This window comes from Papio anubis, chromosome 11 (genome assembly GCF_008728515.1).
Source record: "Papio anubis isolate 15944 chromosome 11, Panubis1.0, whole genome shotgun sequence".
NCBI lineage: Eukaryota > Metazoa > Chordata > Mammalia > Primates > Cercopithecidae > Papio > Papio anubis.
In genome coordinates, this window is record NC_044986.1 from 33,567,414 (window position 1) to 33,582,977 (window position 15,564).

At 43.5% G+C, this 15,564-nt stretch overlaps 1 protein-coding gene across 2 annotated transcripts in view; it reads left to right on the forward strand.

Moving 5' to 3' along the window:
* The first annotated feature begins 1,075 nt into the window (after positions 1-1,075).
* Positions 1,076-15,564, forward strand: part of DNMBP (dynamin binding protein) — a 123,087-nt gene continuing 108,598 nt past the window's right edge. Inside the window, exons 1-2 of one of the 2 annotated variants that reach the window (XM_009215143.4) lie at positions 1,088-1,203; positions 1,591-3,571. The gene's annotated coding sequence lies outside the window, so the exon portion shown is untranslated. Of the gene's footprint in view, positions 1,204-1,590; positions 3,572-15,564 lie in introns of both variants that reach the window. The other variant, XM_003904112.5, reaches the window with a different exon arrangement.

The following is a 15,564-nucleotide window of genomic DNA, read 5'->3' on the forward strand; positions in this document are numbered from 1 at the left end:
AGCCATTCACAAAAGGACAATATTGTATGATCCCACTTATATGAGGTATCCAGAGTAATCATAGAGACAGAAAGTAGAATGATGGTTACTAGGGGCCGGAGAATGAAGAGTTAGTGTTTAATGCATACAATTTCAGTTTGGGAGGATGAAAAAGTTCTCGAACTGGATGGTGGTGGTGGTTGCAGAACAATGTGAATGTACTTAATGCCACTGAACTGTATACTTAAAAAGATTAAAATGGTAAATTTCATGTGATGTATATTTAACCACAAGTTTTTAAAAAGCAAAGGAAAGGAGAAACTGTATGCAGTATGGGGTCAGATTTGTGAAATATTTATTTTTGTTGTGCATGCACAGTGATAGACTCGCCGCCTTCTTCAGAATCCCCTAGGGAGATCCCAGAAACGTGAGGCGCAGCAATTCCAGCAACATAGTCAAGCTGTGTAACTTCGTGATCTTTAACAAACAACGGGAGTACTGCGGGGATTCAGAAACTGAGTGGGAGGAGTTCTCTCAGCCCTGCCCAGTTCTTGCTTTCTGTCATTTCTTGCTCTCAAATTCTCAAAGATGTCCTGAGAGACTTTCCTCAGAAAAAACTGGGACAGATAGAGGCGAACCCCAGCGAGTATTTTGTGGCATAATAAGGGAAACTGCCTAGGGGTAGCAAAGAGGACAGCATCACACGCAGACAGGAATCGAGTTGGACTTCTCTGAATGGAATTTTGACTTTTTTCTAGGTTGGAGGGTGGTGTCGAGTGTGGGGGAACAGCAAGAGGGGAGGAACAGCAAGCTGGGGCTGCACGTAGGACTGCGTGAGGCAGAGGCTGGACGAGCCGTGTCGGCGCGCCGCGGCGGGAGCGGGCCCCCGTGCCTCAGTTTCCCCGGTGGCGTTCTGGGAGCGTTGTCCCTCTGCTGCTGCGAGGCGAGCAGGGCCGAGGCGAGCAGGGCCGGGCCGGCCGCCAGGGGGCGCGAGCGCGGGGGCGGGCGCCGGGAGGTGGGCGCTCGTGCAGCGGAGCTTGGCGCCCCCGGTGCCGCGCGGACCGCGCCGGCAGAGGCGGAAGCCTGGGCGGGAGGCGGAGCGGCGCGCTGACTCACACGGGATCGACCCGCCCGCCGCTTCCAGGGGCGGAGGTGACAGCGGGCCGGGGACGGGCGGCTGCAACTGCCTGCCGCGCCGAGGGACCGTCGGGCGGTCGAAAGCAGGTCAGAGGCTAGGCTAGGCCAGGCCGGGGCCGGGCGGGGGCCTGGCGGGGAGCGGGGGTTGCGGTCCGGGGCCGCGGGTGGAGGGGACCCGCACCCCGAGAGACGTGCCGCGCCGCGCGGTTAGGCCTGCATCGGCCCGTTCCCCGCGGCGGCGTTGCGCTAGGTGGGTCGGGAGCCCGCGAGGGACAGTGGGGCGCCGCGGGCCCCCTCGCACTCCTGGAGTCCCCGGGAGTTGGAAGGGCGGTCAGAGCGATGCGAACGTGGGCTTTTCAAGCGGTGTCAAGCCCAGGGCTCTTTCACTGCACCGCCCTGCCACTCCGGCAATGAGGCGGAATTTTGAGAGCTGGAAAAATAATTCAGCATTAGTCCACCGGCCTTATTTTACAGATGCTCAGAGCCTTACGGCACAGGAGGCAGTGATTCTGTGTCAAGGAGACAGGGACGTTCCGAAGCAAGGATTAGACCTGTTCCTCTGGAGATGCAGCTTTGGTGATGGTGGAGTTTTGCAGAAACCCGCGGACACCCGCGTTCCTGCTGCAGGCACAGATGTCCACCGGGCATCAGTATCTCAAAGGGTGGTGATGCTGTCCCTTGAATAAAGGAATATTGAGGTTACCAAACAGACCAGGGCCTGTTGCAGATGAGAAGTATAGACTTAAATTTTAAGTGCAAAAACAACTTTAAATGCAAAGAAATTATTACTGCCTGTCTCATTTGTACTGTAATGAAGGGTAAATATTTTTGGCACTCACTTATTCTGGAATATTGGTAGAATCTCCATCAGACCTTTAGGTCTGTTTTATAGTAATTCTTTTACACTAATATGAAGATCTTGTATTAAAACACTTTCATAACCAGTGATGCTGTAGTATGTGGCAGGCGAGTGGTAACGCTAATATTTAGGGTTTGAGCAGAGTCTAGCTCTGCTTGTTTGCATAGCTGAGTTAAAGGGATGAGCAGGACTGATTAATCTATAGTGGTTTTTGCTAGACTGAAGTACCTGACGGCATTCGGGGATCATTTCTCAGTTGGTGTTGCGTTTATTACTTTCACAGCATGAATACAGTCATGGTGATCAGCAAGTTAGTTTATTCTTTACCCATTTTTCTCTAAAATATTGAATTAAAGGATCTCTAAGGTCTTCTCTGTCTCCAGAGTTCTCCGATTTTACATGTTAACTTGAAACACGTCACTCATTGTGACAAAAATGTTTTAAGAGAAATTTTTTAGAATTCTGCATAATGAGGCATAGCGAATCTTCAAATTCATTATTCTCAGCTCTCTCAGTCACTTTATCAGGGTTGGGCTAAAATAAGTGAAAAGTGACTTTTCAAATTGCAGATACTTACGTGTTAAATTCACTTAAATTCAGAGACCAATGGAGTGATTTGTGGAGGGTGGAGAGTAGCTCAAGTCTAGCTTGGGAATGGGGTTGGTGCGGTGCCACTGATAACTTTTGCAATAGGCCAAGAACATTCTGACTCAGAGAATGTGATAAGTTGACTTTTATACAGTGTTCGTATTGTGTATTTTTTTGGTTGAGATAATAATCTTCATAAACGGTCTGTTTAAATATGTACCAGTTATTTATGTGTCTTGCAGCCCCAAGGCAAAACATTTCCCTTCTCTACGTTCCATCTATCTCTGCCTCTTTTCTGGCTCCTGACTTCAGGTGATCCGCCCGCCTCAGCCTCCCAAAGTGCTGGGATGACAGGTGTGAGCCACCAAGCCCAGCTTTTGGCTTATTTCTAGGTTTAGTATTCTGTTGTTTCTAGAGTCAGCTAATGGATTACCTACAACATGGTGTTATTACGAGATTATCTCCTGTGAAATTCTGGAATGTGCTTGATCATCTGCCAAAGCATCCTTAGAATTCATTGAGAATACTTCTGGAAAGTTTTGCAACACCAATTCAATTAATATGAAATCGTTTCTTATTATACCCACTCTGGGAAACGTCTGAATAAGCTTGAAAGATTGGTTAACTTAGTCTTGTTGGTCAGGAGTTAATTATGAGATATTAGTTTCTTGCCTGGAAAGGCAGAAAGTTCTTAAGTAGCAGCAGTAAAATGAGCTCTTTAATGAAAGAGCCGTTAAACAAACCAAGGTGTTAACTTTTAGTTGTGTACTTTATCCTCCCTGCTATGAAAGGCAGCTGTGGGAGGTGAAATAGAGTAGCTAAAATGTATTATTTCATTTTTAGATTTCTAGGTCTTCTGACTGAAGGGCGTGACCACCAAGAACTGAACCAGCACTTGAGGTGCAGGCACATAGGGCATTGCGCGAGGAGTCTGAAGGCATGGCTTTTGGTCCTTACTTGTTTATTCACTGAACACATTCTTACTGAGCACCTGTGTGTGCTGAGACGGTGAGCACCTGTGTGTGCCGGGAGGGGGAACACCTGTGTGTGCCGGGGGGCACCTGTGTGTGCCAGGGTTGTGTATGCTGTGGGTGCTGGGAGGGGGAACCAGTTTGAACAAAACAGACAAAGCCCTTGTGGAACAGACACATTCTAATCGCGTGGAGACAGACAAATATGTGAATGAATAGGTCAAAGGATCATAATGCTATGGAGAAATTTAGAGTCAGGAAAGGGTAAGAGTGTGTGTTTGTGTGTGTGTATGTGTATGTGTGGTAGGGGATTTACTTTTTATATAGAGGGGTCAGATAAAGCCTCTACTGAGAAAACTCTTTTTTTGGAGACAGAGTCTTGCTCTGTCACCCAGGCTGGAGTGTAGTGGTGTGATCACAGCTCACTGTAGCCTCAACCTCCTGGGCTCAAGCAATCCTCCCATCTCAGCCTCCTGAGTAGCTGGGACTATAGGCTTGTATCACCACACCGGGCCAATGTTTGTATTTTTAGTAGACATGGAGTTTCACTATGTTGCCCAGGCTGGTCTGGAACTCCTGGCCTCGAGCGATCCACTCACCTTGGCCTCCCAAAGTGCTGGGATTACAGGCCTGAGCCACCACACCTGGCCTAATTCGTGATTGGAGACTGGAAGGAAATGAAGTGAGCCGGAGGCAGTGGGATGAGCAGTCCAAACCCTGGTACAGGAGCATGCTTGGTGTGTGAGGGGCGGCAAGGTCATGGTGGCCGGTCAGTATAGATGTGGGTTGGGGGAGGTGGCAGCAGATGAGAGTGGGTGGGAGTGAGTGTAGGTCATTGTAAGGATTTTGGCCTTTACACTGAGTGAGGGGGAAGCCATTAGAGAGCTTTGAACAGCGAGGTAGATGATGACTTATGTTATAAAAGGATCACTCTGGCTGCTGGGTTGAGACTAGACAGGAGGAGGACAAGGGCTGAATCAGGGAGACCTTTTCAAGCTAGAGCTGTGTGAGTCACACCATAATTCTTCCCTGAGTCTTCGTTTCCTCATCTGTAAAATAACTGGGCCCCCTCTCGCTCAAGAATTTTAAGTTTTCAAGTAGTGCAGGGTATTATTTCTACAGGGGGGCAAGAGGATTGCATAGGAAGAGGTTCTGAAAGTAAATCGCTTCAGATGACCTGAAAACTTGACACCAACTTGCCTATAGCTGAATCATCCCAAATCAGGAGGTAATCAGGCCTTTTTCAGTCAGGTTGTCAGGTCATGAGAACAAAAACACTGTTTCGTAAATATTCTCTGCTGATCCCTTTTGTACTTTGCTGATCCCTGAATTTTCCCTTCCTGATTGAAAAAGGATGAAAAGCTGTTACTCATCAACAGAACTGGCACCCAGAGTAGCTTTTGTTGTTTGGAAAATTGGGAACTTTGGGGAAGGAAACAATTCTGTGTTTATCGTAGGCCATTCGAGTTTTTCTTTTGTAACACGCAAGGAGTCTAAAAGATTGGTTTTGTTTTAGAATTCCTTGTCCCAGTCATCTCATGCCTCACAGGTGTTCATTCTTAATGCATTGCACGTGTTTCCTTTTGTTTACGTAGGAGCTTGCAAGTGGGAATGTTTGTTTTATGTGTATGTATCTTGATTTATAATGCTTTAATTCATTTTCCTTTATGTAGTGTTTTCTGCTTTTTTTTTTTTTTTTTTTTTTGAGACTTTTGAGACAAGAGTCTTACTCTGTTGCCCAGGTTAGAGTGCAGTGGTGAAATACCGGCTCACTGCAACCTCCACCTCCTGGGTTCAAGCCATTCTCCTGCCTCAGCCTCTTGAGTAGTTGAGATTACAGTCATGTGCCACCATGCCCAGCTAATTTTTTTGTATTTTAGTAGAGATAGGGTTTCACCACGTTGGCCAGGCTGGTCTCGAACTCCTGACCTCAGGTGATCCACCTGCCTTGGCCTCCCAAAGTACTGGGATTACAGGTGTGAACCACCATGCCAGGCCTCTAAGTATTGTTTTTAAGATCTATCCATATTGTTACGTGTCTAATTCTCTGCTTTGGAATGCTGTGTTATACCCCGTGCTGTGTGCATCCATTGGTTTTTTTTTATCTGGTCTCTGTGTCGTGAATGGATACTCAAGTTGTTCCTACTCCCTAACACCATAAATATTGCTGCAGTGAACATCTTCCTACATATCTACTTACAAAGTTATATAATATTTCTGTGGAATTGCTGGATTATAGGCTTGCAGGGACTGAATTTGATTAAATAGTGCCAGATGCCTCTCCACAGTGGCTACCCCAGTCTCTGTGCCTCTGGAAGTATTAATATTTGAGGACTCCTGTGTCCTCATGTCCCACCAGCAGTCACCTCTTTCCAGCTCTCCATGTTTTTCAGTCTTGTAAGCACAAAGTGATATCTTGTTTTATATTTCTTTGATGACTAGTGATTTTGAGTATCTCTTATACAGATAGCTTCCTCTGTAAATTGCTTATTCATGTCTTTGGCATTTTCTGTTGGAGTTGATATCTATTTTGTTGCTGTTGACTTGCAGAAGTGATTTTATAATATAGGTATTCCCTGTTATGTTTAGACTTTGCAGATGTCTTCTCATTTGGGCATCTTGTCATTTGGTGATCAAATCTTCTCATTTGGTTCTCATTTTGTCTTTGCCATCCTTTGATCAAGAAGTATTTTTAATTTTGATGTAATCAGATAGATAAATTCTTTTACTTGTGGTTTATGGTTTTGGAGTTTTGTTTAAGAAACTCTTCCTGAACCCTAGGTCATATCTATGTCTTTAATCTCTCTAGGGCCCACATTTTCATGTGTTAGATAGGAATCCAGCCCTATTTTTCTCCATTTAATGACCCAGTTTTTCTAATAACATATCAACAAAATACATGCTTTCCTCTATGAAATTATATCTCTTTCTCATTTATGGCTTCCATGGATACACTTGTCTGGCCCTAAGCCTTTATTTTGTTGCATTAGTCTGTCAGTTCTTACTTCATTTTTTTTATTGCTCTGATTTTATTACAGTGACTTTGTGGTGTGTCCTAATGACTGGCACAGCAAACCATCCATCGTAAAGTTTATTTAGCTCTTCCTGGACCAAAATTTATTTTTTCCATATAAAATTTGGAATAAGTTTACAAGGCTACCCAAACATCATACATACATACATACATACATACATACATATTTATATATATATATTTTTTCTTTTGAGACCTTGGGTCACTCTGTTACCCAGGCTGGAGTGCAGTGGCACCGTCGTGGCTCACTGCAGCCTCAATCTCCCAGCTCAAGTGATCCTCCCATCCCAGCCTTCCGAGTAGCCGAGACCACAGGCATGTGCTACCATCCCTGGCTAATTTTTTTTTTTTTGTAATTTTTTTAGAGATAGGGTCTCCCTATGTTGCCCAGCCCAGTCTTGAACTCCCGGGCTCCAGCAATCCTCCTGCCTTAGCCTCCCAAAGTGCTTGGATTACAGGCACGAGCCACTGTGCCTGGCCAAAAAATTATATTTTTGAGGAATTTTTATTGGAGTTTATTGAGTTTATAAATTATTCGAGGAGAGTTGGCGTCTTTTTTAAATTTAATTTTATTTATTTTTATTTCTTTTTTTATGTGCCATGTTGCTTTTTTTTTTTTTTTTTTAAGACAGGGTCTCTCTCTGTTGCCCAGGCTGGAGTACAGTGGTGTGATCATAGCTCACTGTAGCCTCCACACCCAGCTAAATATTTTTCTAAGTTTTTTGTTGTTGTAGTTGTTGTTTTAATAGAGATGAGGTCTCACTCTGTTGCCCTCGCTGGTCTTTAACTCCTGGCCTCAAATGGTCTTCCCACCTCAAAGTGTGCTGGGATTACAAGTGTGAGCCACTGAAATAGTAACTCATTCCATCCAAGAGCATATAATGTGTCTTTCCATTTATTCAGCTCATTTTTCTTGACATTTTTATAATTTTGGAAATAGTTTAAAACTAACAGAAGAGTCCTGCGAGTATGTTTTCTTTGTATGCTTTTTCCCCTGACCCTTTTAATTGTAGACATCATGTCCCTTTAATCTCTAAATACATGCTTCATCAGTTCATTTTTAAGTTCTTTATTAGAGCTTTAAAGTTTTCTTCATAAAGGTCTATAAGGGGCTGGGCATGGTGGCTCATGCCTGTAATCCCAGCACTTTGGGAGGCCAAGGCAGGCAGCTCACTTGAGGTTAGGAGTTCAAGACCAGCCTGGCCAACATGGTGAAACCCCATCTCTACCAAAAATATAAAAAATTAGCTGGTGTGGTGGCACACACCTGTAATCACAGCTACTCGGGAGCCTGAGGCAGGAGAATTGCTTCCAGTTAGTTATTGGTAATTTAAGAAAAATCGTATTGATTATGTTAAGCTGATCTTGTATCTAACAACCCTACTTCACTGTCTTTTTTTTTTTTTTTGAGACGGAGTCACTCTGTCGCCCAGGCTGGAGTGCAGTGGCATGATCTCTACTCATTGCAACCTCTGCCTCACAGGTACAAGCAATTCTCCTGTCTCAGCCTCTAGAGTAGCTGGGACTACAGGTGCATTCCACCACGCTCGGCTAATTTTGTTTTTTTAGTAGAGATGGGGTTTCACCACATTGGTCAGGCTGGTCTCGAACTCCTGACCTCAGGTAATCCACCTGCCTCAGCCTCCCAAAGTGCTGGGATTACAGGTGTGAACCACCACACCCAGCCGCTTCACTGTCTTATTCAACTAGTTTATTGATTTGTTTGTGTTTATTTTTTCTTTTTCTGGTAATCCTACCCTTTGAAAACAGTAGTAACTTGGTTGCTTCTTTCCCGTTCTTTCTTTTTTTTTTTCTTCCTTTTTTTTTTTTTTTTTTTTTTCCGAGATGGAGTCTCACTCTAGCTTGATCTCTGCTTACTGCAACCTCCGCCTCCCGGGTTCAAGCGATTCTCCTGCCTCAGCCTCCCGAGTACCTGGGGCTACCATTGTGTGCCACCACACCTGGTTAATTTTTTTTTTGTATTTTTAGTAGAGATGGAGTTTTACGTGTTAGCCAGGATGGTCTTGATCTGACCTCGTGATCCACCTGCCTTGGCCTCCCAAAGTGCTGGGATTACAGGCGTGAGCCACCGTGCCCAGCCCTTTCCCATTCTTATACTTCTTATTTATTTTTCTTTCCTTACAGCATTGGCCACAACTTCCAGAACTGTGTCAGAACAGCTGCTACACTAATGGGCATCTTTGTCTTATTCTCAGTCTTAAAAAGAATGAGTCTGAAGATTTTCTATTTCATATAATGTTTCATATAATGTTAGGTTTTGTATATAACCTTTATCAAGTTTTAAGGTATTACCCTCAATCCTAGTTTACTGAGAGTTTTCATCATAAATAGGTATTAAGCCTTACCAAGTACTTTCTCAGGATCTTCCTTGAGCAACTAAGATGGCATCAGGAAGGTTGTATACCAAAATCCTAACCCTATGCTGGCTTTGTTTCAAGCAGAAGATATTTATGAACACTACTTATATAATGTATGGAAAGCATCCCAAGATTCCAGTACAAGTTTATTTCACCATTAGGTCAGCGTTTTTCCTCCTGGCATTAAGAGTCAGAATTTAAATAGCTGATGTGAAGAATGAGAGAAAGAGCTATACTCAGGATGATAACTTTTGTTGTCAGCATGATTGTAAATATAAGATATGTAAAATTATAGTTTCCTTACTCTGAGGATCAGTCTTTACTCCAGGTATAAATCTTACTAAATTATATCTCAAGAAATATTGAGATGGCTCCTCAGTAGAGCCATAGATAGCTGTTCAGCAGCACTAACTGCTAGGATGTTGGGCAGTGAAATCTCGTGGCCAGTTCTTCTCTCTCTTTCTTTTTCTTTCTTTTTAGACTAGCCATTTTTTCCTAATTGTAGAACTTATACCTCTTTATTATAGAACATTTGTAAAATATAGAAAAGCAAATCTATCATCCTGCCTTTTAGCACCAACCCCTGTTAAAATGTTGGTTATTTCTCTGTCTCTGTTTTTTTTTCTTGGGAGTGGAGGAGGAGAGGGCACTTAAAATTGCACCATGTAATTTTGTATCACCCCTCCTTTTTCAGGGCTAGATCATTAACTCATGTTCATTTTGCTTTGATTGACCCTCTGGGGGAAAAATCAATAGAAAACTTATAATTAACTTGTAGCAGTGGGGTGATAGCTTGCTCTTCTCTTGGAACAGGTTATGCCTGAGGGAGCCTCCGGGCATGAACAGCCCAGAGTCATTGTCAGAACTTGGAGCAATCCTAGCCCTAAGTCCAGCAGACCAGAAACTAGCTTAAGAGTATGGAGGGGAGAAGTAGTACTTTTGAGGTCTCATTGCTTCAGTTCAGTCCCCCAAGTTGTCACCTTCCTTGTCTAGATCACACTTGCTTTCATCTTTCAGAAAATAAATAGAATGGAGAAAATGGTCATTTGTTTTCTTTTGACTTTGAAATAAAACCTAGCACGGGCCGGGTGCGGTGGCTCACACCTGTAATCCTGGCATTTTGGGAGGCCAAGGCAGGCAGATCACTTGAGCTCGGGAGTTTGAGACCAGCCTAGACAACATGGCGAAACCCCATCTCTACCAAAAAATACAAAAACTAGCTGGGCATGATGGCATGTGCCTGTAGTCCTAGCGACTCGGGATGCTGAGGTGGGAGAATTGCTTGAGCCCGGCAGGTGAAGGTTGCAGTGAGTTGTGCTTGCAACACTGCACTCCAGCCTGGGCGACAGAGTGAGACCCTGTCTCAAAAAAAAAGAAAAAAAAAGAGAAGAGACAGCAAAACCCCATCACAATTGTTGTGTTTCCCTAACCACTTTTTGCCAGTGTGGAAGTGACAGAATTCATAGGTGAACATCCCTATGGTGAGGAGATTCAGTGTCTACCTGCCTTCCTTTGTCACTCTCCATCCTTTTTTTTTTTTTTTTTTTTGAGACAGAGTCTTGCTCTGTTTCCCAGGCTGGAGTGCAGTGGTGCCGTCTTGGCTCACTGCAACCTCCGCCTCCTGGGTTCAAGCAGTTCTACTGCCTCAGCCTCCCGAGTAGCTGGGATTACAGGCATGCATCACCACACCCGGCTAATTTTTGTATTTTTAGTAGAGGTGGGGTTTCACCAGGTTGGCCAGGCTGGTCTCAAACTCCTACCTCGTTATCTGCCTGTCTCGGCCTTCCAAAGTGCTGGGATTACAGGCGTGAGCCACTGTGCCCAGCCCTTTTTTTTTTTTTTTTCCCCAATGTCCTTTGGTGTTGAAACTGAAATTCTCCATTCCTGTACCTTGCTCTGTTTTTTTGTTTTTGTTTTTTTTGACATAACAGGTGTCACTTTCTAAAACACGATGGTTTGCCATCCCAATTCCTCAAGGAGAAAATTCTTCAAGGGCAGGAATCTTTGTTTTGTTCTCTGTTCATAACCCAAGCCCACCTCGAACAGTGCCTGGTACCTGATGTGCCCTCGACAGATGAATCTATAAGATGAATCAACCTGTAAAGAAGCCACGCTGTGATCCAGAGAAGGGCCATCTAAGGGGAGAGGAGTGAGAGAAGAAGGCTCTCTTAGCTTCCTTTCAATGCATAGGTTCAGCAGGCTAGCAGAATCCCCATTTTTGTCTTTGACATTGCAAGTGAAACCGTCCGCCCAGACACACAGAAATTAGCTCTCTGCATCTGTTCTAGCCCCTCCTGCGGAGGCTGCATTTTCCCGAAAGTAGCATGTGAATGTTTGTGTTGCTGACAAACACGTGGACTGGGAGAAAATAATCAGCGCTGACATTCTAGCCGTGGGTCTGGGCCCAGCGTGCATTCTGCATTGTTTTCATGAGGTGATTCTCTTAGGATAAATGAGCAAGCCTCATCAGCAGAAAATGTTGCCATGGATGTGCCGAGTTATGCTTACCTCCCCAGCGTAACACCCCAGGTCCTCCTGCTTTCTAGTTGGTTCTTTCCTCCCCTCCCGTGCAGTGTGGACACTTTTTAGCTTTTCTGTCATTTCTGAACAATAAGTATTCGGAACAGTAAGTATTCTAATCTGGTTCAGAATTGTCATGATGAACAGTTATGCCTTGCATACCTGATCACTGTTTTCCAAAGCAAGGCTTCAAATTATATTAATAGCACTATATAAAATGCTTTAAAAAAAAAAAGCTGCCACAAATACAACATAATGGTGTCCTTGAGGCCAGTGTCACACAGCCAGTCTATCCTGTAGAGGCCATTGCTTGGCTCATATTCCTGAAATACCACTTTCATTTATTATTCTACTGCCTGACACTTACCAGTGCCTACCACCTCCCCCAGTAAATTTTAAACTCTGCTGCCTGCCTAGCCCTCAAGTCTGGCCCAAATCCACTTATATAAAATAGTCCCTGCTTATGCACAGGGGATACATTCCAAGACCTCCAGTAAATGCCTGAAACTGTGGATAGCACCAACCCTATATATACTATGTATTTTCCTATGCATACATGCCTGCGATCAAGTTTAATTTATAAATTAGGCACAGTAAGAGATTAACAACAATAATAACAAAATGGAATACTTATAACTCTCTATTGTAATAAAAGCTATGTGAAAGTGGGCTCTTTTGCTATCAAAATGTCTTAGTACTGTACTCATCTATTTTCAGACCGCAGTTGACCGTAGGTAACTGAAACTGTGGAAAGTGAAACCATGGATAAGGTGGGGACTACCGTGTGTAACAACAGCAATAATGTAAAAACAGCAGCTCGTATTTTAGCTAGCTACCATACTAAATGCATTGTCATTTAATCATAAAATGATTTTATGAGGAAGGTACTGTTAGAATCTTCATTTTATAGATGGAGAAACTAAGGTACGGATTATAAGAAACTTGCCCTAAAGTTATACCACTATTAAGTGATAGAATTAGAATTCAAACTCATGTCTGTTTACCTCCAAAGCCCGTGATCTTAACCATCTTGCCATAGTGGGCTCCAGGTAAACGAGTGCCTGAAGACAGTGAGTGACTTGTACAGTCCAGCAGTTACTGAGGTTGTCCTTTTTCAGGGTATGCGAGACTAACTCACCAGCACTCGGTTAGCTGTGGAGGGAAGGGAGGATTCTGTCTGGAGCTGGAACTGCTCAGGGAGCCTCTCTCTGGATTCTGCACTGACAGCTGCAGACAGAAACCACATGGCACCTCAGAAAGGAGAAAGCTTTGAAATCATCCAGGTAGCATTCTTTGATTTTTCAATCCTTTTCATAATAAAATAGTATTTAAAATGTACAAAAATGAATAAAGAATAATACATCTGATGTCCATGTATTCAACACTCAATTTAAAATCTAGAAAGCTGATTTGGTTTCTATATTCCATCTCCCTTTGCCGTTTTATAGATCTTTTGGTTCTAATGACTTAAAGAAAAAAAAGGATTCCCTTTTATTTACATATGACAACAATACCATTATTGTCACCCCCTAAAACAGCAGTAATTCCTTAATATAATCAAGAGTCTAGTCAATGTTCACAATTTCCCACTTACCTCATTTTTCCTTAAACAATTTATTTGTTTGAATCAGGGTTCAAGAAAAGTACATATATTTAGTTAATGTGTTTCTTTTTTTTTTTTTTTTGAGACGTTTTGAGACAGAGTCTCACTCTCATCCAAGCTGGAGTGCAGTGGTGTGATCTTGGCTTACTGCAACCTTCGCCTCCCGGGCTCAAGTGATTCTCCCACGTCAGCCTCCTGAGTAGCTGGCATTACAGGCGTGTGCCACTATACCCAGCTAATTTTTGTAGTGTAGTAGAGATGAGGTTTCACCATGTTGCCCAGGGTGGTTTTGAACTCCTGAGTTCGGGCAATCCGCCACCTCGGCCTCCCAAAATGTTGGGATTACAGGCGTGAGCCACTTCACCCAGCCGTTAATGTGTTTCTTAAATGGCTTTTAATTTATGCTTTTCCTTTTTTTTTGAAACGGAGTCTTGCTCTGTCGCCAGGCTGGAGTGCAGTGGCACGATCATGGCTCATTGCAACCTCTGCCTCCCGGATTCAAACGATTCTCCTACCTCAGCCTCCTGAGTAGCTGGGAATACAGGCACGTGCCACCACACCCGGCTAATTTTTTGTATTTTTAGCAGAGACGGGGTTTCACTGTGTTAGCCAGGATGGTCTCGATCTCCTGACCTCGTGATTCACCCACCTTGGCCTCCCAAAGTGCTGGGATTACAAGTGTGAGCCACTACGTCTGCTTTTTTCTTTTGAGATGGAGTCTCACTTTGTTGCCCAGGCTAGAGTGCAGTGGCATGATCTCAGCTCACTGCAGCCTTTGCCTCCTGGATTCAAGCGATTCTTGTGCCCCACCCTCCCAAATAGCTTGAATTATGGGTGTGAGCCACCATGCCCAGAATAGAGACACGGTTTTGCCACGTTGCCCACGCTAGTCTCGAACTCCTGAGCTCAAGTGATCCGCCTGTCTCAGCCTTCCAAAGTGCTGGGATTACAGGCGTGAACCACTGCATCTGGCCTCCTTTTTTAAATTTAAATTTTTTGCTTGCAATTTATTTGTTGAAGAAACTGATTGTATATTCTCTAGAATTTCCCACATTCTGGACTTTTTAAGGGTCTCTGATATAACTTTGCTGTTGTCTCTGTAGTGAGTTAACTTACCCTTTAATCTGTTGGTCACTGCAGGAGGTTCCAAGTTATTCAGGCCTCCATAAATAGAAGGGATTCACTGGACCTCGTAGTTTGGTCTGGCCCCAAGGTCATTTCTGAGGAGTCTTTCAAAATGTTCCAGGTGTCAGGGAATGACATTATCAACAGCAGGCCATCTCTAGTAGAAAACATTCTGCTTCAGAAGGAATTTTACAACTGCTATGTGGAAAGGCATTTTCATGTTCCCTAGAGTTAGGGGAGAAAATCGTTAAGAGAATAAGCACCCTGGTTTTCTTCTTTTAGACAGTGCTTGTTGCTTTAAGGATTTCTGGGGCTCAGTGCCAGAAACTCCTTGGGATATTATTGTCTTACAGTTTAGATCTGCTTATCAGGAAACGTCTGAGAATCCCTAGAGGGTCAGGGAAGAGGAGGAGGATGAGTTTACATTAAAACCAGACTTTGTTAGTGCCTGTTAGAGTCCCATATTTTTGAGCAGCTATATGGGCTGTGGAACATAACGCTCATCCATATGTTTTGCAAGCCCATAGTTTTAATTACTTGTTCTTTTTGCTACCAGTGTCTAGATATTTTCAATAATTACAATATCTGGACTGCTGTGGACACGAAGAAATCCAGTTTTGTTGTATTTTTCTTTTAGTTTTGCTGCCTTGACCTACTAGTCAGCTGTGAAGTTCTGCGGGGTAGTGAGCCAGTATTAAAGTCAAAAGAATGAAAATTGTTGAAGTATGCAGCTGTGTTTGGATTTATTTAGTGATTTGAAGGGTATAAGAATAAAGTATCTCAATGTCACTATTTTCATTTAAAGTCAAATGGTTAATAAGTCAATACTAAAAATCTAAACTAGAAAAAGACATTCAATAAATTATAATCCTACTTAATACTTTTAATAGTATTTTACTAGCTGGTTATTTTAAGTAAGGATTTTGCTTTGATTAAAGACATTAAAAACAGTAAGTTATGAAAATCTTTTGGGTTGAATTTTTTTTTAAATTTAGTTGGAGTCTCACTTTGTTACCCAGGCTGGATTGCAGTGGTGCAATTTCGGCTCACTGCAACCTCAGCCTCCCGGTTTCAAGTGATCCTCATGTCTCAGCCTCCTGAGTAGCTGGGATTACAGGTGGGTGCCTCCATGCCTGGCCAATTTTCTATTTTTAGTAGAGACAGGGTTTCACCATTTTGGCCAGGCTGGTCTCAAACTTCTGACCTCAGGTGATCCACCTGCCTCGGCCTCCCAAAGTTCTGGGATTACAGGCGTGGGCCACTGTGCCTGGCGACATGCTTTTAACATAGGATTTGGGTTGAATTTTACCAGTATGTTCAAACTTTATTCTTGTATACCATAGGTGGGATTCAGGCTTGGTGAATATTCT